The 25,775-nt window shown below is 28.1% G+C and overlaps 1 protein-coding gene across 3 annotated transcripts in view; it reads left to right on the top strand.

Annotated features, from left to right (window-relative positions):
* The first annotated feature begins 13,193 nt into the window (after positions 1 to 13,193).
* Positions 13,194 to 25,775, top strand: part of LOC107455139 (beta-1,3-galactosyltransferase 5) — a 33,139-nt gene continuing 20,557 nt past the window's right edge. The window contains exon 1 of one of the 3 annotated variants that reach the window (XM_016072605.3): positions 13,194 to 13,467. The gene's annotated coding sequence lies outside the window, so the exon portion shown is untranslated. Of the gene's footprint in view, positions 13,468 to 13,918; positions 14,002 to 25,775 lie in introns of those variants that run through there. The other 2 variants (XM_071183984.1, XM_016072607.3) reach the window with 2 other exon arrangements.

Here is a 25,775-nt window from a genome sequence, read left to right as displayed (position 1 = left end):
AAAAAGCTTCAAATTGTTCCAGTAATTCTGTTTCGTCATTAATCGATTCTTCAATTTTATTAATCAATTTTGTCAGTGCTGTTCGTACAGCGGTACGCTTCTTTTTCAATTTTGTAATATTTTCTGCCATATTTATTTCTATCCAGGTAATTCAGTTTCAATGTAAATAATAAATTCTTACCTGGATATTTCGTTCGCCGATGACGTCAAATCAATCAAATCAGTTTCAATTCAATTCAGCTTCCTTTGGCCGATAGCAGCATAAATGTTCCGTGTTCAAATCAATATCAAGGTAGGTTCAGTGGTTTTATATCAATAGTTCAAAATAATTCATCGGCGAAATCAAATCAAATATAACGAAACAAATATTTAATAACGAAAAAAGGATTAATACAACTTGACACTTCCGTGTCTACATGTTCACTGCTTGTTGATGCGCTCACAGCGCCCTCTCAGTAGGGAGGTTTTACCAGTAACATTATCAGCATTCTCATCACGGGGGTTTCTTTTTTTCACATATTGGCGTACCCAAGAATTTTGGGGTGTGCATATTATCATTGCTTTGAAAGAAGAGATTTCTGTAGTTTAGAATTTAAATATCATTTGGTGGTAGAATCTAGAATACATTATATCGATATTACTACTTAAAACAGCATAAGAACATAACATTTCAAAAAAAAAAAAAATTACGGAAATTAAGAATGCCAACAACCAAAATTTCTGCTCTCAAAATGCTGAAGCTACTGTCTGAAGAATGTACAGTCGGACCTCTATTTAGCGAAGTAGCTAAATCTCGATAAGTTCGCTATATGGAAAATTCATTAAATAGAAAATCTCCTTTTGAAGTACTTAAACAACAGAAAACAGATTTTAAATTCATAAACCCTAAACGTAATTAAAATAGTAATTGATACACCTTTATCTTTTAAAGTATTATCTATAATTGATTTTATAAATCTTAACCATACAAGAAATCTGCATGGAAAACAGAGAACAAAACATAACCTAGTGTTACACTATCATGCTACATACATTTTTAGCTAAAAAAAAAAAAATCTAAATTTATGTGCAAAACCATATCTGCATTTATTATAAAAGTAGTTTCATACATATATTAACACACGCGTTCTTAAATTTCATTGCTACCGTTAAAATCCGTTAATTATATCTCAGTCTTTCGTCTCATATGCGAACAAAACAGGAAAGGGATTTTACTGCTTTCTCTAAAAGTTAAGTGGCTTCGAAAATCAATTTCCCCGATAAAATAGGGAAAGTGGATCTTAAAGAAAAGTTCGTTAAAAAGAAAATTCATTTCGCTATTTGAAGTTATTTTACGAAAAAATTTCCAAAATGTTCTTGGTTCCTCGAGAAAAATCGCAAAATGGAAGTTCATTTAATAAAAGTTCGACTGTATTTAGTATTTCTATGTTTATTTTCATCTGCAGATACTATATGACATTATTCTCTGGTACGATTAAAATATTTAAAGAATTCATAATTGCTTCGTGAATCTTTTTTTTTTTCGAGTTCAAAATTGCCTCTTCCAAAAATTTATTAAGAATTGTTATTCAAATAAAAGTTATGGGTGATTCTGTTGAAATATTAGAAGGATATGTATTTTTCTCCTAGACGAAAAACAGTTTTGTGATCTTCATCTAATATTTTTTTAAAAATTTATTTAGATTTCAGGAAAATTGAATTGAAAACTATTTCTGATAGACGGATGCAAATGTATGCTTAACTTTCCCAGGAAACTGTTTGGGTATAGTGATTTATCTACAATTTTTTATTACCCTATTTTTATTTGCAATCGTCCCGGAGACACTTTTTTTAAGACAGAATATATAATTTTCTATTATTCTTTTCTTGGTTTATATGGAACCATTTTTTTCCCGTTTTATGATGAAGGGACATTTTGATTTTACGAGCTATCTTGGGGAGCGCATGTGTACCTTTTCAATGCCTTGGCATAACTGCCAACTTTTAATCCCTTCCATTATCATTTTTCCCAGTGGTATTAAAATGGAATTAAAACTTCAATTTTGAGCAAACAAATACGTTGTATATGAGGAAACTTAAGTTGACAACCATGATAGTAACGCATATTAATATATGTGCTTAGTTTTTGTAAGAATAGTGGTAATCAAAATCATCTAAAAATTAACTTACTACCACTTTAAATATGAAAATAAAATCTTCCGGAAGAGTTGGCAGGTATGCCTTGGGTACGCCACTTTTAATAATCAGATTACCACCGACAGACGTAAGGACTCTGTCTTAATGGTTAAAAGACCCAATCTTAAATATGCTAATTTGTTAGTGCAAATGATATTTTAACTTACTAAATCAAGACACAAAATTATACTTTCTCTGATGCACTAGGATGCAACACAACCCTCTAAATGGTTAATTAAGTTACATTTTGGCTTATAAGTTGTGGTATGGCATTACTTCTGTTGATTGACTAAAATTTGAACACCCAGTTAAAATAGATATTTTTGTCTACATCTTGATTACATTTTGGTAAAATTGGCAGGGTTTAATTGATTTGTAAAATGGCTTGTATTTATTTTTCCTTATTCCTATTACCAAGTTTTAACTTTTAGGTTTATTAGACGTAATCTGTTGAGCCAGATGAAAGAATGTTAATTGAGAAAGACGGAACTTTGAACGAAATACTGGAGTTAGCAGACAATTCCAATTTAGAAAATGTAATTTTTTTTGTTTTCATTAAGTTCTTCAATATTTTTGCTATAACTTAGGAGTATTATTTAGTATTGTCTTCTACTTGATGTCAAATTGCTCAGAATGAAACATTTTTTTCAAAAAATCGAGCATTTTGTTAAGAAAAGCCTTTTAGACCCCTTGAAATGTTAATAGTTAAAACAAAATAAAATAAAAAAGAGATAAGAATATTATTAATATTAAAATAAAAATATTACGAATGAATAAGAGATATTTTGTCCACACTATGTTCTTGATCCAAGATATTGTTTCAAAACTTTTAGTACCTGTCCTCAATACATTGTCTTCATTTTGTTTCCAGAGAATTTGAAACAATGCCGTAACTTAAATTTCATCCTTAATCCGCTTATAGGCTTAAGACTCGCTTTTCGATTTTAATACATTATTTTGTAACATTCTTAACACTTTCTTCATTTACTGAGTGGTATTAGCAATGCATTTTTAAAGCTGAGAATTTTGATTTTTTTAAAAAAAAATACTTTTTCACCAATGTAGTCTTTAAATCAAAGAAAACTGGGAAACTTCTTTTGTTTTAATTTCATAAAAGTGTTTTTTTTTTTATTTGAAGAATTTTATTAGTAAAAAAATATTGATTGAAAAATAAATGAAAATGCGTATTTGTGTTTAGCTGAGGTATGCAGCTTATAACGCATTAAAAAATAATTCATTCATATAATTAAATAAATCGGATCAGGATTTTTTTTGAAGCCTTCTCAAGTAAAGTACACGCTATAAACTTTTATCTGATATTAGTGAGATCAGGGGAGTATTACCTTAGCAAAGTAGAAAAACCGAGTTAAAAAATGCTATAATTTAAACTAAATTAAAAATTTATGTTTAGTTGAAGCATATGATTTATAATGCATTTAATCAAGATTTATGAATACATAAACAAATGCTTATCTAAAGGTCTTATGAAAGAAAATGTAAAACATCAATTGACTCAGACTTCATAATTCTAGAGTTACATCAGAAAAAGAGAAATTTTTAGAAACCCGGGAGGGGGCACCGAAATACTATATATTAAATAGTTAATTGAGACTCCCCGTGTAATTAAGTGACTGATGCACGTTAAATCTGTCGAGTCGCAAAAGTCCTCCATGTTCACGTAACAAATCAATACCTCTGGGGGTACTGGATTAGAGATCGATCGTTCTCTGATTCAGGTCATTACGATCTGTGGATGAATGAATGGGTCCGCCCTATAAAACGGGTGCGACGTATGGTGTGGCAGAAGTCGAATTCTTGGCTACAGATGGCGCCACTGAAAAACAAGAAACGCACACTCTGCCTTAATTTTGCTCGGTTTCACCAAGCAGGCTTGCTAGTATGGCAAGTGGCATTATAAACAACAACAACAAATAGTTAATTATGCCATGGTTGGTTGAATCGTGTCTTTGGAATAATAATAATAATAACGAACTAGCATTTAATGTGGAAAAGAACATGAAAAAGCCCTCCAAAAAATTTAAGAGGGTGAAACCCATGCTTGTAATGACCGTTACGCTGCTCCCTATGTATCAGCCATGAAAAACAGGGGGGGGGGGATATTAGAGAAAGTTATTGTGTTTGACTGCGAGTATAAAAAATAGAGTTCTGAAAAGACTCCTTTTAAATTTTTAATGTCTGAGTTAAAACTTTTTAAAAATGCTCTCGTATAAATGCGTGCCATCAAATTAAATAAAAATAGAGAATTTTGGCTTTTTGTAAAATTTCTATGTTAAAGTAAGTTGCATCGGATTAAGTTTATAAGTATTTAATTTTCTTATTAAAATTTTAATATTAGCATTTACTTCATTTTTGCTGTTTAAGTTCAAAATGAAAATATTAAAAATGTATAAAAGGTACATTTGAACTTCAAAATTTGGAAGAGAGCAAAATTGCATAGTAATGCTTAAAGAGGTGCATGGGACAAAAATACATTGAGAATCATTGGTGTGAAAGATCAAATTTAAATAAATGAAGAAAAAAAAATGCAGTACTTCATCGAATTTCAATTGTGTTTAGCAATCAACAATTGGAACTCAGACAAAAATCAGGCGTTGTGCGATAAACTTTTTTGTTCTATTTCAACAAAGCGGATGTCTCTTAATTTTCATCCCAGTTTGATTGTGTATCTCCATAAATGAAATGACGTAGTTTTCTCTTTTTCTTTAATATTTTTGAAAAAGAAGAGAGCAGCAATTCTTTTGAAACGAGTTTCTGCTACCTATGGCGTGAAGACATATTTTCTTCCAAGTGATTAAACTCCAACCTTTAATCAGACGATAATTGCTTTAGCCTTGTATATTTATCTAAATTCTTTATTCTACATATACAAAGAGAATTGTTTCTGTTTAGGTGCGGCATTTAATACTTGAAATGTATCATCGCCTCCTAAGTTTAGACAAAAGTGAAGGCCGTTGCAATTTTAGAATTTAATTTTGATTTTGTCTTTAAATAAATTAGTTTGTGCATTCATATTTGAAGATCAAGGGAGAAAAACGTTTTTTGTCCATTTTTCACAAAAATGACGATTGGATTGTCATCCGTTGCATTTTGAGGCTTACTAAGTTTTTATAAATCGATAACGTGGAAAATTGGTTTTCTCCGAGTGTTATTACACAGTGAAGATGGACGTGCTGTGAAAAATCTTTCTTTTAAAAACGAAAAATAATTTTTTTTTCTCTGAATCTGCTTTTATGAACATCAACCGTTTTTTCCCAGTGGTCTACATTTTTGACTGAATCATATGACTTGTTTCATTAGAAAAAATATTACGGTAAATTTCCCTTTTCCGGGGATTTCTTATTATCACTGGTGATTATTTATAATCTCTATTAAATTTGAAAAAAAAAGAAAAGAAAATCGGTGATTGTTGAACGTGTATTAAATTTACCGGTTAGTTTATAAAATAGTCAAATCATGGGTAATGTAAAATTTCGGATTATTTTGTGGAGATACGAGGTCTTAGTTTCAAAAATTATGTTATAGTTATAATCATTCTGAAACCAGTACCATTTTTCTTCTGACACTTCAAAATAGTCACATGAAATGGTGCTTTTTTGCGAACAATATGCTATTTTTCTTAGCTCATGACAGTTGAGTCAAGTTTACTATTCTTTAACCAGCGCTATGTCAATATGGAGAAAAGTCGCAGTTTTGAGAAAAATAAAAGTATTTGTGGACTAATTTATTAATATTTGGAAATTTACTACAATGCTGCACTATCTGGGCTGAGAAAAATTTGCAAAAAATGGGAATAAGGCATTGATTTTGCTAATTTTCATCTAGGCTGAAAAATGTCGTTAAATTGGCAAGTTTAATAACTTTTTAAACATTTTAGTTATTTGTCGGTTCTAAAGCCCAGATAATTCTTTACAGCAAGATGACATATACCGTTCAAAATTATAGCTTTGCTTCAAGTGTAAGGCTCTTCTGTGGCTTTTTTATTTTTCTTGCGAAAGAGCTTCGAAAAACTTCGTTAAGAAAAATGCCAGGGAAGGGAATATCGCAAGCAATGTGACTAATATGCATTCCCTCTACGTTTTGCCCTCTTTAGTACCCTTATGGTTTCCCATGACAGGAATCATCGGAAGAGTTCTATACAAAAATGTAGGTTTTTTTGAGGTTTATTTGAAGTTTACTTCAAAAACAACCTTAAAAAATCAACTTCTCAAGATTTATTATCAAGGTGTATGAAGTTGTTTTATTAACACTTTAGGTTGTTTTAAGGTTGATAGAAACCTACCTTAGAGCAACAAGCTTAGATAGGTTCTTTTTTAGATACACAGGTTATTTATTCTTCAGTTCAAATAAATAAGTATGTTTTAGGTGTGAATATGTTAATTTCACCCAATTTTAACTAAAAGTATAGCTGAGTTATATATGAGGTTTATTTTATGGGGAGAAAATGAGGTTAAAGTTGAAGTTTATTGATGAGGTTATTTTATTTTTGGTGCAAAACATAACCTCATTTTCTACCTCAGGTGTTTTTTTTTTACAACAATCAATCTCCAAACAACCTCAAAAACACCTTATTTTTTTGATGGGTAGAAAACCAATTATTACTTCTAAATAATATCCTTTCAATTACAATTATGTGTCATCGATTAAAAAGTTACTTCAATTTTAACTTTTTATAACTGCAAGCAACGCCGTCATACCCGGAAGCCAACAGAAATTCATAATTGTGTTTTTGCAGCCTACAGGTTTAACGTTGTCTGCGTTAAATAAATTAGAAAATTATTCACACTTGGAAATTATTTTTTCATTTATTTATTTCATACATCTCTTTTTAAACACTGAATACATAAGTAAATAAGTTATCAATATTTTTAAAGAATAAAAGAATCTATCTTTATTCATTATACATAATTCGATCTCATTCTAACTCCTATATATCAGAACCAAGTTTTTCGATTAGAGAAAATAGTATCCTGGTTCGGTTGAATGGACAGACGAGATGTAGAACTATCAGTTAAATGTTTTCTAAAGTTCGAAAATGTGTTATGAACAGGGAGGCCTCTCGATGAAGGGGGATGCGAAAAGTATGTAGGCTACGTGCCCAAGGTTGAAGGAAAATCCCGCCATCTTCTGTTTCATGAAATTAATATCGCAAGAGAGAACAGGTTGATTGAGCGCACTTTTGGCGAGAAATTTCTTTTTCAGTTTATTTGAATTTTGCTTTGAAAATATTTTGCAGCCGGTATTCTGTGAGAGTGTTCTGAAAAATAAAAGGTACAATTACAGGGCTTTTTGAACGAAAGTGAGATATTTCTTAAAATGAGTTAAAACTTTAAATGAATGGCTATTATATAAAATAACTACCTTAGCAACGTTAAAAACTTTAAAAATTACAAAATGATAGTGTTATAAATGTGGGCCATTTTTATAAATTTACTAAAAAAGCTTACTAATCATTACTTTGAATAAATATTGTTTTTTTTTACCACGTTTATATCAACTTGCCTTCGTGTATGTCTGTTCGGGTGGAATTTTGTAATCGATTTTAAACTAACTTCCCGACTAGCTATTGACTTCAAATTCGGCATATAGTTCAGAATTGAATGACAATGCATGAAATTGAAGAGAAAAAAGACATACAAAGTAAATTAAAATTAAAGAAATATTAATATTTTCGCGATTGTCTTTTGTTGCCGATTCGATTATTTCAAATTAGTGTCACATGTCAGTTGAAACGTTTTGTGTACAGTGATTGAAAAAATTGAGATTTTGGAAGTGAGTACAAAAAAAAAGAAAAAATAAAAATAAAAATAATATTTTTAAAAACCACGCTTTTGTAGTGGAGAATAATAATTAAAAAACAGAAATTTGGAAAACGAAAAACATGGGGCGCATGAAATACATAACAGTACATATACACATTTTCTTACTCATACACATGCACAACCACATCCACATATAGATCCACATACACATGCATATACAAAAACATATTCCACATACACATACACATTTAGATACAATTACAGATATACATACACATATTCTCATGAGCACACATACTGTTACTGTTACGTATTTCATGCGCCCCACGTTTGTCGTTCGAATGTTTGTTTTTCAATTATCATTCTCCATTACAAAAACGTGGTTTTTAAAAATATTATTTTTATTTTTATTTTTTCTTCATTAAAATTTGAAGAATTATCTTAATCTTGAATGATACAAAAGCTTTGCTATTTTAATAATCTTTTTTTCAGGAAAAGTTATTCTTGTGCATACTACACGTTATTTTGTAGTATAACGTGTAGTATGAACAAGATATTTGTTTTTAACAACCCATGTCATGAGGGTAATATGGGCAAGTTTTAAATTTGATTATTAAAATTATTGTTACATACAAAAAAAAAAAAAAAAAAAAAAAAAAAAAAAAAAAAANACATACTTTAAATAAAATGAAATTATTGTTAAAAAAAAAAAAAAAAAAAAAAAAAAGAAAGTAAAATCTAAAGGGAATTAAATTCAGTCTAAAAATGCAGTCTTAATTTTGAAGGATTATCTGAGCTGTCTGGTGCAAAAATTCTTGTTCTATGTTAAATAATTTAAAAAAAAATTTAATAGTATATTCGATAGTTCCAAATTTCATCTTATTCTTGAATTGCTATCGAAAAGGAGAAATCGGTTTTAAATCGACATTGTTGACACTTACAATCCGATGTATGCAAATAAACAAATCGATAAAATTTAAAAATAAAAATTCAATTCATATTTTTGAAATAGATGTCAGAGAAGGAAAAATAACTGAATATAGTTGCAAATCCCAAGGAAATAGTTTTCAATCCCATTGCAACTTTAAGTAGGATTAGCTTTTAGTTTAGTTATAATTAGTAGATAGCGTGCAATAGGTTTATAGTGCAGGATGGATATTTTTCAGGATGGATTTATTCAGAATGGAAAATTTACATCGATATTTGTGTTCTTATGAATTATGCTTGATGAATATGATTGATGAATTGATGATGACTGATTTATAAATTACGATTTCAAATTATGAATTTGAATTATGATTTGTATTCGTAATAATAAATTGAAAATAAATCAATTAATATTTTCATACTTACTAAAATATTTTCTATTTATTATGCAATTCATTTATATTAATAATATTTAGATTGTTTTCTAGTTTTTCTGCATCTTTTTTTTAAAAACCAATTAATCTTTGCATTGCGAAACTTGTTTACCTTATAAATAAGACCAATAAATAAATTTTTTCTTCTCTTTAGCAATAAGGCCTCTTCGACATTAGCTGTGTTTGTTGTCATTTTGTGATGTCATGGATCATAAATTTAAGCATGATTGATCGCTTTGTTTATGGAAAGCTTTTTGCATTGTTGTATGCGGAAACAAACGGAAGAACTGGATTTATACTATTAGTATGAAAACGCTTTCACTCAAATTTGTAAAAACAATAAAGATTTGCATGAATGCACTTCCAATTAGTTAAGGATTTCATAACTTTTTTGGAAGAGGAACGCTGAAAAAAATTTTTAGCAGCTAGAACCATGATTAGTTTAGTTTTTACAATACTTGGACAAGAGCATCATTAGTGAGCAATAGAATAAGAGCTATATTAATGAACTATATAATAAGAGCAATGTTAGTAGGGCTTCAAAATTAATAGACAGAGTACAGCAAATGGTACTTCTATTTTTTACAAAGTATATGGGTAACATTTAGGAATTAAAATGCTTTTGAAGCTTTGCGCATTTTGTTTACTTTAAAAGGAAATCAAATTATAGCAAGTTTTTCTACATTCTCCTCGAAAATTTTTTTTATCATTTAATTACTTCTCAATTTGTAAAGAAATCTTTGAACTATACTTTTTAAAATCATTTTTGGGTTAAAAAATAACTGAATAAATAATGAAATAAATAAATAAACTAAAAATTTCGGAATGTCGAGAAAATGAAGTCCTCTGATACTTAAATTTTTGAATTTTAATATTATGATTTCAGGTTTTCTCTTCTAGTTTATCGAAATAAGTTTCAGAAAGTGTTATAAAATTTCTTAGTTTCCCAACAAATTTTTGGTTGAAAAGTGGGGAGGCGCACATTGTTCATTTTGCACCCATTCATTAAGCACCCATTCATTTAAGCACGACACTCCTAGAAAATTATACAAGAAATATTGCATAATTACTATATATAATTGTTTTATTCATTACATTCGAACAAATTACCACCTAATACATTAAAACCTAACTATCGTAAACCAATTTCAAGCGTGCAATTTCATGCAATTAAGCGAATTTCTCCCAATACTTGATCCAGGAGTTCCCTTGTTTTCTGGATTAGGTTCAAAATTACAAGGCTACAGAGGTGAACACGGTAGCCGTAAACTCAAAATTGGGTCGGCTGTTCTAGAACGGTTATAAAATAAAATAAAATAAAATTACAGTAAGATAAGATACACATAAGAGTCTGTAAAGTGATTTTTACGAAACAATATGAAGTCGAATCTTTAATTAAAGATGTATATATTCACTAATTCTTGATTTATAGTTATTTTGTAAATCAAACATACGCGTACTATAGAGAGAATATTAAGACGAAATCGAACAAGGCTTAGCAGAACCTAGTAATTTAAAAGTGTTAATTCAAATTAGTTTGAATGTTAGTTCGAATACACCCTATCATTTACCGTTTATTGCTATCAAAAACAAATATATTATAAATATTTTAATAACATGAGGATAGTAACGAACAGCTCAGTCAAATGACAATCAAATAATTTAAATGAATTGGGTAAGTTTACAATTTTATTTTCATGTTTTTATCAAAAGTTAAAAACGATGCTTCAGACTGTATCATTTACGAAGTCTGAACTAACGATATTGCTAAACAATATTGTACGGATAAAATTTAAGATGTACCCTTCTTCCTTGTATGAAAAAATTTACTACGTCTATCTCCAAATTTATCTTTAAATGTAAGAATTTTCAGTTAAATATTAATAATTTTTAATTTGAGATAACTCTAGGGAACAATTTTTTTTTCTTCTGTTGCGTGAGATTTTTTAAAACAGATCTTGGATATTTTCACTTCACTGATTTTAAATCTGCTGTCGATTTCTTTTTCCAAACTACAGTTTTAATAAATGACATTTTATATCTATTTTTTGTCGAAATGTACAAGTTTGACAACGTTATATGGGGAAACAGTATATAGGGGAACAGCATAAATGTTTTGACTAACTCTTACAGGAGTTAGAGCTCATCATTATGTTTAAAACTGCATAGGAACCCTTGACCGGAAACATCGTCATACATAGCTAGGGGCGTTTCCCAATTATGAACTGTTTCTTCGCGTGTTTTTGATTAGGTTATATTGAAAAGCGCTCCTAGACGCGTACGACGACATTACAAGGCATTGGTACCTATGCAATTTTAGTCCAGATGTGCGCCAACTCCCCTCGAAGTTTGTCACAATATTAATGTGATCCATTTTATACATAACGTTTTTTTAAAACTTGTACATTTCGATAAAAAAATAAAGTAAAAATGTTATTTAAAAAATAAATTTGTAGCTTTAGCTGCATGACTAATTTCTGATTTGAAATTCATTCACCCGAATTACGTATGATCAAGTATTTGCATAAAGGCAACAAAAATTTGTCCCATAGTGAAATCAAAATATATTGAGTGACATTAGATTTACAATATAAGAAACTAGAACAGAACGTATAAGAACACTCTAAATATAGTAAGAAAATATATATAAGGGCAAATAAAAATAGTATAGTTAACAGATACAGACACAAACAATATAGTTAGCGAAGATTGTATTTGTGCTCTTTATATTGTTCATCTACTTTTTTTACTATCGCAGCGTTGAAGATATCCTTTTGTTCTTTGGATAGAATTTAATGTTAACATTGATTATATTTCAATCGAGTAAAGTTCTATAAATTATTTTTGATTAATAGATTTTTCAATTTATGATTAATAGTTATAATTTATTTTGGGAAAGCATCTGTTTTTTTAAGTAATCGTTAAAAAAGAAAGTGAAAGAAAATGTTTCAAAATTTATTATTTTTCTTGGATAAGTTAATGTTTTTTATTTTGTTCGACAGACTTTTTAAACCCTGCTTGATTTCAACACTTTGTGTATGGTACCTTTCTTTGCAATGTTTAATATCGTTTTGGTGCAATCTATCTTTTTTCGGCCTAGGACCGTTAAATCTTCATTCAATAAATTAGAATCATTTTCTGCAGAAGCAAAAGGCGATTTATAATTATCATGATTCACATAATATTTTTGTAGTTCACATACTTTTAAGACTATCATAATTCGTAAAACGTAGGTGAAGTATAATTATAGAAATAAAGGCAAATGATGGAACTAGGATGATGGAATGATGGATCAATGATATTATGAAAATGATATCTTTTCATGCAACTAATGGAACATGTCATTGCAAACACCTGATTCCTCTATGATTCCAAAGCTAGGTTGATTTTAAACAAAAAGACACACTTAAACTTTTTTAGACGTTTTAAACTCACTTTCTTTGTTCTTGATTCAATAAGAAAACAAAACAAAACTTAATCCGCTGTTTAACGCATTTTAAAACTAGTCTTTTCTTGAGCACATTTTAATCATGTATATTTATTAAGCTACAGTTTTTAAAAAAGTAGACCATTAATTTTAATTCTCATTGCTAAATGAATAAATATATAATAAACATAGTAAAAAAAACAACATAATAAAGTAAATAGCTGTATGAAAAAAAATTATTTTTTAAAAATTAACTTAACCAAATTTGAAGAAAGTTGTGAAATAAAAAGTTAATATTATAACTTTCTCAAAGAAAGTAATATCATCAACTTTTAATCTCTAAACTATAAATTAAAATCTCATATCTCGCCAATCAAAAATCGCCTCAGAGATTTCTCACGAGCAAGCAACCCTAAATATATTCTTCTCATCTTTTTTTTCGCCTCCATCGTTAAAAAGTACAACTTTATTTGTTGTTACGTATTTATTTTTTTCTACTTCTTCCTGAACCTCGTCGCGACGAGTGAGATGTTAGGTGAGTTGAATTGTAAAATTCCTGCTGCTTATTCCTTGAATGTGAAAGCTGCCGCCGAGAGTTTCATTGATGCAATAGATATGAAAGTGTGTTTGATTGAATTGTAGTTTACGAACGCAAAATGTTTTCGTGATCAATTTGTGACGATATTCCTTGCGATATGGATTAACATTATTGGATAACCATAAGGTATGCAAAAGATATTTCAATCATTTTTAATGAGTCACATTTTAAATGAAACTTAATTGTAATTTTAGAAAACTTTACAAATAGTAAAAATAAGGAAATTCATATTTTAATAAAATATACAAAATTGTATTATTTGAATAAAATATATATTATTTGAATACAATCTATAAATATTTAAAATTCCTGCTGCTTACTCCGTGAATATGAAAGCTGCCGCTGAGAGTTTCATTGATGCATTATGAAAGTGTGTTTGATTGAATTGTTGGGATCATAAAAATATATTCTTGATCAATTTGTGACGATATTCCTTGCGATATGGATTAACATTTAAAATATATATTATTTAAATAAAATATATAAATATTTAAAATTCCTGCTGCTTACTCCGTGAATATGAAAGCTGCCGCTGAGAGTTTCATTGATGCAATATGAAAGTGTTTTTGATTGAATTGTTGGGATCATAAAAATATACTCTTGATCAATTTGAGACGATATTCCTTGCGATATGGATTAAAATTATTGGATAACCATAAGGTATGCAAAATATATTTTAATCATTTATAATAAGTCACATTTTAAATGAAATTTAATTTTGATTTTAGAAAATTTCATAAATTGTGAAAATAAGCAAATTATATTTTAATAAATATACAAAATTCTTTTTCTTGAGTAAAATATATATTATTTGAACAAAATATGTAAATATTTAAAATTTCTACTGCTTACTCCGTGAATATGAAAGCTGCAGCTGAGAATTTCATTGATGCAATATGAAAGTGTGTTTGATTCAATTGTTAGGATCATAAAAATATATTTTTGATCAATTTGTGACGATATTCCTTGCGATATGGATTAACATTATTGGATAACCATGAAGTATGTAGAATATATTTTAATCATTTTTAACAAGTCACATACTAAATGAAATTACATGATAATTTTAGAAACTTTTATAAATAAAAAATACAGCATTTATATTTTAATAAAAAAAAACTATTTTATAAAAAAATAATATGCACTTAAATAAAAACTTTTGAAAAATTACCCATTGAATAAAAATACAAACAATTAATTTTGAAACAAGGTTTAGAATTTTATAAATGAAATATGTAAAAAAATGAATTTAAATAGAACTACGTTTGAGTTTAATATTAACTGAAATTTTTTTTTTGTGAAGTTAATCTCTGTACTATTTTAAAATTTGTCGTTGTATGAAAAATAATAAATACAATATTGTACTTTTTCAACATGTGAAATGAAACAAAAATGTGTGTGTTGTATTGATGCATCAATATTATATCGTATTCTAGCATAATTACTGAATGAATTATTTTTTGAATGCATACTTTGCTATAGACAATGACTTACAGAATAGCTTTAAGTATTAGAAATAAATAGAATAACTAAATGTTTACATTAAAATGCCTGGATGCACGAACAGTTGTATTGTTTTATGATTAGAATAATTAATATGCAGAAAGAGAAATAAATCTTACTTCACTAACTCTTTATCAAAATAATTTGATTTTCAGGTTGTTAGATGATATTCTAATTGTTTGAAGAACATACTCGAAACAAGCTAATTAATTTGCACTATCCTTTTAGTAAAGTTTCGTAATTGACTCAAAATCATACTTTTTTCTGTATAAAAGTTACTGTTTTCGTCAGATTCGCATTTTTGACAAGAAAATATGGTGCTACTCTAACTGAAATATTTGAAAAGGGAAGATCAAAAGTTTGGGAACCTTAATATTACCATCTTTAATTTTTATTTATTTTTTATTTTTATCTCAACTTATAAGCTGATAACGCACATGAAAACTTTTTTGCAGTATTTACAAAGCACGTTTGTTCAATGTTAATTTCATGTATTGTTTTATTTATTATTTTTAAAAAATCGAGAAAATAATGAAATGTTAAGTTATACAAATTAAAACATTTATAATTTTGATGATAATTTCTAAAATGTCTAAGTTTTAATATAATCGGTTGAATAATTTACGAGGTGTAAAAACAATTCAGAAGGGAGTTTTTGGAAACATCATTAACATACGAAGAAATATCATTACATTAAAATTAAAAATGTTGTTTAATTTCTAATGTTGGGATTGAAAAAATTGAATAGATTTTAATCTAACGAAAATGGAAAACGCGAAAGATGCAAATTTGTTTGTTTTAACTCTTAAGTTGTTTTAACACTCGAAGCCATACGATATGTATACCCAAGAGATGCTATATATATTTTTTTATTTATAGAAGTTTTAAATTGTTCTTGCGGAAAAAATTTCTATTTTTAAACTGTACCAATTTACGTTTCTAAAATGTACCTTTTTTTCCCTGAAAATTTGAAATGGTATAATTAAAGTACATTGTAAAAAAAATCTGTTAAATTTGCAGAAAAAAGAACTGTCAGTTGGTGTGCCAGTATAAAACCGTTTATTTCACATAAAAATACTGTTATTAAAAAACGACTGTCTTTTTTTTAAGCAACAAAACATTGTTATTTTAACAAAAAAAAAAAAAAAAAAAAAAAAAAAAAAAAAAAAAAAAAAAAAAAAACAACAACTTTATAAAATAAGTAATTCAGCATTGTAGTCGGTGTAATCGTAAAATGTTTTGAAAAATGAGAAAGTAATCTTAGATGAAGCAAAATTACTAAGCAAAAACTAAATTTTAAATTGACAGTTTTAATCTGTTTATGATTAGGGGAAAACAAAGATAAACTGTTTTGTAAAAAACAGCTTTAAACCGTCAAATATACGTGAAGTCTGTAAAAGGACATTTTTACTACCAAAAAGGACATTTTTTGTTGCCTGCGGGAAACGATTAAAAACAGAAAAAATCCGTATTCATATTTAAGCGGTTTTTATCTGTAAAAAGTACCTTTTTTTCCTGTAAAATTTACAGTTACTTTTAACAGTGTATTTTTACAGGTCTGAAATTATTTGCTTTTCAATAGCAAGTTTTAGCAACCGTTAGCAGCGAGTTTAGCAACCTTCTTTTTAAAAAACTTTAATTTTTCAGATTTATATCAAATTCGTAAAAATATTTTTTTAATGTTATTGACTTTTTATATACCTGAAAGGATGAGTTCTCGAAAAATGTTAAATTTAACTAATATATAATGCTTTAACTGTTTCCAAAGTGAACAGTAAAACACATGTTAATATTTGCTAGTTATTTTTTTAAATAATTTAAAAATAAATAAGTAATTATAAATTATGAATTAATGATATTATTTCATTATCTTGAAATAAATTTCCTCTCGGTAAAATACACTTGTCCATGGGATTTTAAAATTGTAAAATATTGTTACACAAAAAAGACAACCATAAAAAATATTCAATACTTTTGCAAACCTTCGCAACACTCAATTTTTCAATGAAAATGTAATAGTATTCATATTCAAGCTGTTCTGGTTTGTTCTCCAAACGTTAAAGCGGTAGTTTAAACTATAAATTATTTCTAGTTTTTTTTTTGTGAATGTGTTACCACTGTAAAAATATTTTAATGCTCACGGGATTCTTTTTCGCTGAGTTTACTTTCCACAGTGGTTCAGGTTTCTAGGTTTTTCTATATTGCTTCCGAAATTTGAAGAGACGGCTAAATAACTATTAAATAGACTCCATTTGATTAATTTTCCAGCACTTAACTATACATCAGGTCTTAATATCAGGTCTTATTAATGTGTTTAAATTGTTTAAATATAGTTGTGATCAAAATAATTGTAATTCAAGCATATTAAATTAAAATTAAAATGGTACAACTTTAAACTTTCAAGAAATCTCTCTCTTTTAAACTGGAGAAGTTGGCATGACTATATATTTCCGACATTTTGTGACTCTATTATCAAAGTGTAACTTTTGTCTTTTATAACTTTCATTTAATATTTTATAACCAGTGCTGAACAGCTGGGTATACGACTATCAAGGTTCAACTGTGCAGACTTGTAATTTTTTACCCAACCCATAAAACAAGGGAACAGAACAGGGGGTAAAGTACTGGGACAAACTTGCCTTCGCGGAGTAATTTTTTGATGGAACTAACCAACAGTTGAGGAAAACCACCTAAATGTCCCACGGTCAGCCCGACGGCAACGGGATTCGACATGATACGTCTACCACTCAGGATATTTATATCAGCACTGTGGTCGGTGCGAGCCGGGAGCAGAATTCGTATCAGCCAGCCATAGCTGGGATTCGAATCTGGGTCACCTCATTGGGAAGCGAACACCCTATCCCCTAAACCACCAAGGCTATCAAGGTGTTATTGACCATCACATAGTTGTGATCAATCTATTAAAACTAGTATTAAATTTTAAATTGTAAATATTTCTACTACTTTGCAAAATGTAAGTAAGTAATGTAAGTAAGTAATTTAAGTAAGTGATGTAAGTAAGTTATGTAAGTAAGTAATGTCAGTAAGTTATGTAAGCAAGTAATGTAAGTAAGTAATGCAAGTAAGTATTGTAAATGTAAGTAAGTAAATCTAAGAAAATGTTTGTAAGTAAGTTTGCAAAAATTGGCAGCAGTTACATAAATAGTAAAATGAAAAAAACATATTTAAAAGCAATATTTTTAATTGCAATGCTGAATAATAAATAAATAATAATGAAACAGCTAGTTTTTGTTCTTCTTGTTGATACAATCCTATTCAGTTTGTGAGATCTAACGACGTTTTGAAAATTTCCATTTCGATAATAAAACGCTAGGATATTTTACAAGTGTTTGAAAATGAGTTCAATTTTTTTTGTTACACATTTCAGAAATAGTTACATTGAAGAGGGCTTACTTTCCAACTTTTTTCATTCTACACCGAGAAAGAAAATATGGTCAAAACTACCAGAATATGATAAAACTTACAGTTTCTGACTCTATGGCAACACCAGAAATCTCAATTAATTTTACCAAAGAGCTTGGGTTATAGTTTTGAAAAAAATTAACTATAAAATATGCTTTTGTAATATGTGATAAAATTTGATCATTTTATCATGATATCTTAAAGTATGGCATAAAAATAATGTATTCGATTAAATTTTCCATTAAGTTTTGTATTTTGTAGCAAATGTGTGGTAATAAAAACTATAATTTTGAATACCTGTAAAATGTTACCATATAAACGGAAAAAGTACCAAATTGTCATTGCCAATCATTTTAGTTAATTTACGATAAGCAAGCTGTTCTGCCTCAATTAAAAATTACTCAATTAAGAACTTCCAATATTTTTAATTAACACAGATTTGGGCACGTGTTAATGGGAAATGAGCTATTTTCAGAATTTAAAATATTTCTATGCGGCATATTTATTCTTCTATGTTTACAATATCATCGCGATTTCGGTCTTGAGAAGTTATTTTCAGGGAGCAATTCAAAACAATAGTGTTTAAGATTCATTGTCAGTAACTCAAGGTACTTCCGAATGTGTTGTATTTTAGTTCTTCCGTTTGAAGGTTAAAAAAGAAACACTAACTGCGCAAAATGACATTGAGATCAAAATGTCCATTTTTTCTATATTACAAGTTTTTGGAAATAATAGACGCTAGATAATAATAAAGGAATGGAAGTCACGAAACATTTATTCGCGCCTTGTATTTAAGCGTTACGATAGTTATAATCAATAAAAAATACTTTTGTTTAAAAGAACTTAGTTGCTAGTAATATGATCACTATATAATATCACTGTGAGCAATAATGATTAAAATTTTTGCTTTAATAGTACATGGAATTACATTTTATGTGTTATTTAACTTGAACAGTTTTTTTAAAACGCTTTGGCTACACTGTTAAAAATTTCTCAGAGAACATGGTTAAATAACAATTCATTTAATTGTTATTTTACCATATTGAAACAAACCATTCAAATAACTATAAATAAGATAGAGTTCAAACTGTTTACTCTGGTAAAAAACTGTTTATTAACTGCTTTTACCAAATACGGTTAAAAGAGCAGAATTTTATCGTATCAACTATGCCCACCCAATGAAGTTACTTAGCTCCTTCCAGTTGAGTGCATATTATAGCCGAGAGAATTAGTATTATAGCCGAGATGAGTAGATTAGTATTGTAACCATATTATAGTCGAGAGAGCTGATCTGCCAATTTCATGACCGACAGAACGATGGTTCGAGTCCCTGCGTTGGCACCACAATATTTCTTCCATTCCCTTCAACAGTTTTTAGTGCCATGCACTCCCAACTATGCTCGTTACTTAAGGAAAAGCCTAGCTCAAATGTCCATTTAAAATTCTTTTTTGACCGTTTTGAAAAAATTCTGGTTGTAAATGGTTAAAACCCATACAGTTTTGTACTCATGGTTTTTTAATCATACTAATTGCAAACTGTTTCTGAACCGTAAAGGTAAAAAATTTTCTTTACTACAATTACGGTTAATTGGATGGACAGATTGCTGCTGGTTATTTAACCGTAATTTTTGAGTGAAAATTCACTCAGGGCACCGAAAGAACTCTAAAACTCTACTCTCACTTTATTTTAAATACATGAAATATTATTTTAAATATATGAATTTATTATTATATATCTGGGATTATATAACTGTAAATTATACAAATCACAAATTTCTTACAGAAAAAGTGCGTTAATGCAATGTTAATCTATATTTTAATTAAATACACAAGTTTTATATTATAATTTATTAAAAAAACATTCCAAAAATTCGCCTTTGAGAGCAGTGTGCATAAAAAAATTTAGATTAATCTGGAAGCACTAGATTTTTATAATTGTTTGCTGTAAAAAAGCAATTTGTTCTCATTATAAAATATTATTTTTAATAAAATGTTTACATGACACCTTTTACATTAAAAACATGTTTCAGATGCATAAAAAGGATTGTTATTAAAATAATTATTAGACCTATGTCATTTGAAAAAGTGGTGCATTTTATTTAACATCCTGACAAAATACTCTTAAGTTTACAACGCTCTTATGCGATAGTAAGTGCAGCGGCTAATTTATTGATGAGTTTGACGTTTTCTTTAATTATTTTTAATTTAATTTATAAAATTGTATTTAATTGTTTGTTTATATGTTTCACTATTTTTTTTAATAAAATGATTGGATGTTTTTTAAGTATGTTAAGTGTTTATGAAAACAAAGTATATTTTTTTCTCAGCCCGTTAAGTAAATAATGATTTATTTTAATTATTTTAAACTTCTCTCTATTTTTCTTGTGGTTAAATTTATTATTATGTTGAATATAACACATATTTAGAAATGTATTAAAATAACTTGCATGAACTTAAATATCTACGCAAAACTTTTGTTTAATTAAAAGCCCATGCTAAAATTTTCAAAATTTTGCAACTCGAGAGGTATTTTTCTTTAGCTACGTCCCTGAGAGAAAATGTAATTAAAGAGTTTATTAGGCAGCTAAGTTACAAATATGAAATTTAGTTTTGTGAGTTCTGACTATAAAAACTATACTGTATAACTCTACTGCACTGTGAAAAAATTCGGATCAAATTACGGTAAAAATACCGGTACTCAAGCTACCAGTATTTTTTACCATGATATCCATTTTTACCGTAATGGATTACAGAACAAAAAATAAGATATATCGTAATTTCTGCTGCAACATTTACTGTGAAATCGTTGAAGCACTGTAATGAAATAAATATTACTGTAAAAATTTCGATAAAAAGGCTTACGGTAAAAATGGATTTTACTCTAAAATGTATTTTACAGATGCTGCATTCAGGACACCAGTACTTTTAACCGTAATTAGATCCTGAAATTTTTACAGTGTGTAATACTTTAAAACTATTTCAAACAATAATTATGATATTACATAAGTCTATACTTGAATAACAAAAACGTTACGGACGAAGGCTGTTTTTCTGCTTTAGAAATGTGCCGCAATTTGTGGCATATTGATTTTGTATTCAACATACCCTTCACAATTTTGAGTAAAATTTAATCAAACTTAGAATTAAAAATATTTATTTTTAATGTATAACTTCAGAAGTTTCTACTCTAAGTTTCATTCTCTACTTAACTGCAGAAATCGAAAATGTCATCTAAAAATTCACTGGAGCATCACGCTCTTCCTATAGAAAATCATAAAGCAGTAATTTGCGCTTCAGAAAATATGACGAAAATACACTATTTAAAAGCTTTGCAAATAAATGTAAAGAGAACACCAATTGAAATAGCACCATTTTTACGCTGGGCGGCTGCGCTAACTTGTTTACTTAAAATCACTTGACACGTTCCAAGCCGGTAAAATTTCGTGTATTTTTGTAAGCACCATTTTAGTTGATTGATGAAGCGAATTTTTAAAATGAAATTATAAATATTATAGTATGTATTTCGAAATTTTACGATTTGTCAGAAATGCATTATTACTGAGGAATCATGCAATAAAATAAGGCACGGATTTCATGCATCAATTATTTAGTCTTGAATATTAACTAAAATAAAGCACTCTATTAAGTTACTCTTAATTTTTTGTACAATTTTTCGCTTAGTTCCTTGCGTAAAAAATTATTTGTAAAATTTGTAATTTGCTCCTATAATAAAATATGCAAACGTGCATATTAATTCAAACCTTAAAATGAATAATTCATACCAATACTTTTACATGCCTTACTGGTTATGTTAGCTTCCAAAGGTCATACCAATAAGTCTTTTTCGATTGCTAATTAGTCATATGAAGGTAACTAAAAAATTAATGTCAACATTATTTTATCTACATCAAAACTTTCAAGTTCAAATGCAGAAGTGTTTAGTATTATTAGCCTAATATACTTACGAGATCCTTGCAAGTATTAGGTGCTATTAATAAAGCAGTATTAAGCCCAAATAAACATTGATAGTGTAAACGCAGAGCATTTTTTTTAACACCGAAGTGATATCATTCGAATTATTACATATTATTGGCAAGTGCATGCTCATCAGCAGTGCTTTAAAACTATATGAACTTTTATATTAATTCTTTTTTTAATACTCAGATTGGTCTAAACATTTTTAATAAACATAATCATGACAAAGTGAATAAAAGGCTAGTTTTTTGATACATTCTTATTCATATTAATAAATTTAATAATATTTTTGCCTTTTCAATTACAATCAACTTACTTCCTTTTTTTTTTCTTCCTTTGAAGCTGTTTAATCGTCCTATCCAGCATCTTGACGATTTTCGTCTAAATTTGAGGGGCCCTTAATTGATATTTTACATTATCTCTGTTTGAATTTTTCGCTCTCTGTTGCTATTTTCATGCCCGACTGGGTATGTAGAAGCAAAATAAAAATGCTCATTCGGAATTTTTACATGACGTGGGTATGTCGGACTAAATAAATAACATTTAAAATAATTTTGAGTCCTGATTGATAGGTACTATTTCGAAAATGAGTTAATAATGACTAGTACTTAAAAATAAATGAGAAGTTTTACTTAATATAAATGTTTCTCATCCTTGCAATTAATATTGAGTACCTGATTTGAATGGGTATTATTAATAAGTTGCTTAATGTTCAAGTTTTTAATAACATTTTACTAAATACCGTGAAATGAATCAATTTAAACCAAGGCAAAGAATTGAATATTACGCAAATGTAATACTTGTTATGTATACGGTAATTTTATGAAACATTTTTTTTCTTTGTGATGAGTAATAAAGATTTTTTTTTTATTTATAAAGTATAATTGAAAATTGTTTTAGATGTTTCTTTACTTATTAATTTTAGTTCATATTTTTTCCTGTGTATTTAATAAATAAAAGGAACATATTGTAAAAGCTAACAAAAATTATACATTTTAACAGAAGGGGCCCCTTAAAAGTATGGGAAAATACATATCATTCAAATTGGTGCAACTTCTAAGCAGTATCAAGTAGAACAGTTTCTGGCTAATGGAAATAGATATTACATGATATGATTTCTTTAAATTTAAAACTTTGGTGCTCTATATTGCTCACAAATTCTTTTTACATAAATTTTTTATTGGGCTTTATAGGCATAAGTATTAAGTAAAGCTTGTTTTAAATAAGTTTTACAAAAATTAAAAATATTAATTTTATATTTTTTAAATTTACTAATTATGAAAGTAAAGTTATGAAATAATATGTAATTTATAACATTTCCACCTAATTTAAGGCCTATATTATTAAAATTGTGCATAAACTATACCTCGTTATCAAGTGTGCTTCATTCAGATATTGTTGAAAGCTTAGAAAGTTTTAAACATCTTTTTTTCAATTATTATAAATGCAATATGATACTTTACAAGCCGTCATATTATTGCTTGTCATATTTATTTCATTACCTCAGAACTCAAAATTCTACTTGTTTTCGCTTAGTTGTGGTAGTTTTGTGTTTACTCGTGCCTTTCGCTAGCTTTAACGGTTGTAAGAATTGGAAGCCAGTGTTACATTTCATTTTTTTTTGTAACCATCGTTGAACAGCCGACCCAATTTTGGGTTTACGACTACTAATGTTTAATTCAGTAGCCTTGTAATTTTGAGCTAATTCAGAAGACAAGGAAACTCTTGGATCAGTACCCCCAGAGGTATGATCTGGTATGGGAACATGGAGGCCTTTGTGACTCGATAGATTTGACATGCATCAGCATGCATTTCCTAATTGTCTTCGGGCGGCTGGAATCGAACCCAAGACCTCTTGGACGTGGGCTCAGTGCTCTACCAACCAGGCTTTCCCGGCCCCTTACATTTCATTTGAAATATTTTAAAGCCTATTTTCAATATATTACTGTTTTATTTGTAAAAGCCGTCCTTAATTTTTTTCTCTCCCCTAATTCGCCCTTTATTCTCTTATCGCATGATGTTTAACCCTTTAACGCAAATGGGACATAAGTGACTTTTTTAAACACTTTTTTTCTAACTCTCTAAATACAAGCAAAAATATATTTCGGAAATTCGTAATTATTAAAAATACGGTCTAATAGTTAAAAAAATCTGTCAGATTATCGGAATTATATTTGTACTAAAATTTAAATTCCACGCAAAGTATTTTGAAACTTTTATTTTCATTCATATTCATATTTCGAAATTTTAATGATAAATAACTGTTTCTCTTCAATCTAAATAACTGCAAATAAGTGCAAATTTGAAAATTTTTTGTTTCTGTTTTAAAAGATTTTACCTTTAACCCAGAAATACACACCGGTATTTCATACAGTATTTCATAACCATAAATTATTAAAACGCAAAATATAATAATTTTCACTTTTTTGGCCTAATTTAACATAAAATAATAGAAAACATGTTTAATAAAAATTCTGTGTCAATGAGATATTTTATCAAATAATCCACTGCTCAACTAGTTTTCTTCATTGTTAGATATCTTAAATGAGTTTGTTAAATTGTAACATTTATTCTCTATCAATACCAGGTATTTCTTCATGAATAAGTAACAGAGAAGTTTGACATGTTAATTAAATAGAAAACAAAATGGTCTTAAAAGAACTGTTAAACATAAAAAAATGAGAATTTCGAGATAAGATGACCTTCTGAGAATTTAAATCAACTTAACTTGACATTAAAAGATCTTAAGAACGGTCATTCGATATTTGGGTTTCTAAAATTTTTGATAACCTTAAATTTTTTAATAATAATGATAATTACTCGTGAAATTAAAACTGATAGTCGTAAATAAAATATTCTAACATGATTTATCGACTACAATTTTTCAAGAATTAAAATGCCAGTTAAGTTTTAAAATGCTTACATTTCAAAATAAATTTCTCTTTTTGAATTTTCTATGTCTTATGTTTTATGCAAGTGAAATTTAAATGTGGAGGTCATTTAAGTTATTATGATCGGCAAAGCATGACGTCAATGACGCATCACCCGCCTTGGAGATTAAGGTCAGTAACTTCAAGAAAAACAACTATAGTCTGCAACAAAAGATTTTCTTTTTTCAATTTTTGAACATAATCACGTTTATTTCAATGCTTGATTTCTTTTAAAAGTGAGATTCTAACATATTTATCTTTGTGATTATTGTAATTTAAAGAAGAAAATGAGCGAAACTGTTGTGATGGATATGTAAATAAGCTTTGAATGCATAAGACGTAAAAAACGACAATGTAGATCTGATAAGGATGTGAAATGAATAATGTTGTATCTTTATGATTTTTAAGTATGTTTTGTTGTCATGACACTTTTCTTCTTTGAAGGGATTATTAGAAGATTATTTTAACTGGCATTTCAGAAAATTTAAATAATAGCTGTTCTCCTGATATGATACATAACCAGCGAATATATTTTGAATTTCAATTCTGTTACCTTGTAACTTTGAGCCCAACCAAATTCTTGGATATATATATATATATATA

This window comes from Parasteatoda tepidariorum, chromosome 8 (assembly GCF_043381705.1).
Source record: "Parasteatoda tepidariorum isolate YZ-2023 chromosome 8, CAS_Ptep_4.0, whole genome shotgun sequence".
Classification (NCBI taxonomy): domain Eukaryota; kingdom Metazoa; phylum Arthropoda; class Arachnida; order Araneae; family Theridiidae; genus Parasteatoda; species Parasteatoda tepidariorum.
Note: the sequence above shows the minus strand (reverse complement) of the source record. Positions and strands in the feature narration are given on the sequence as shown.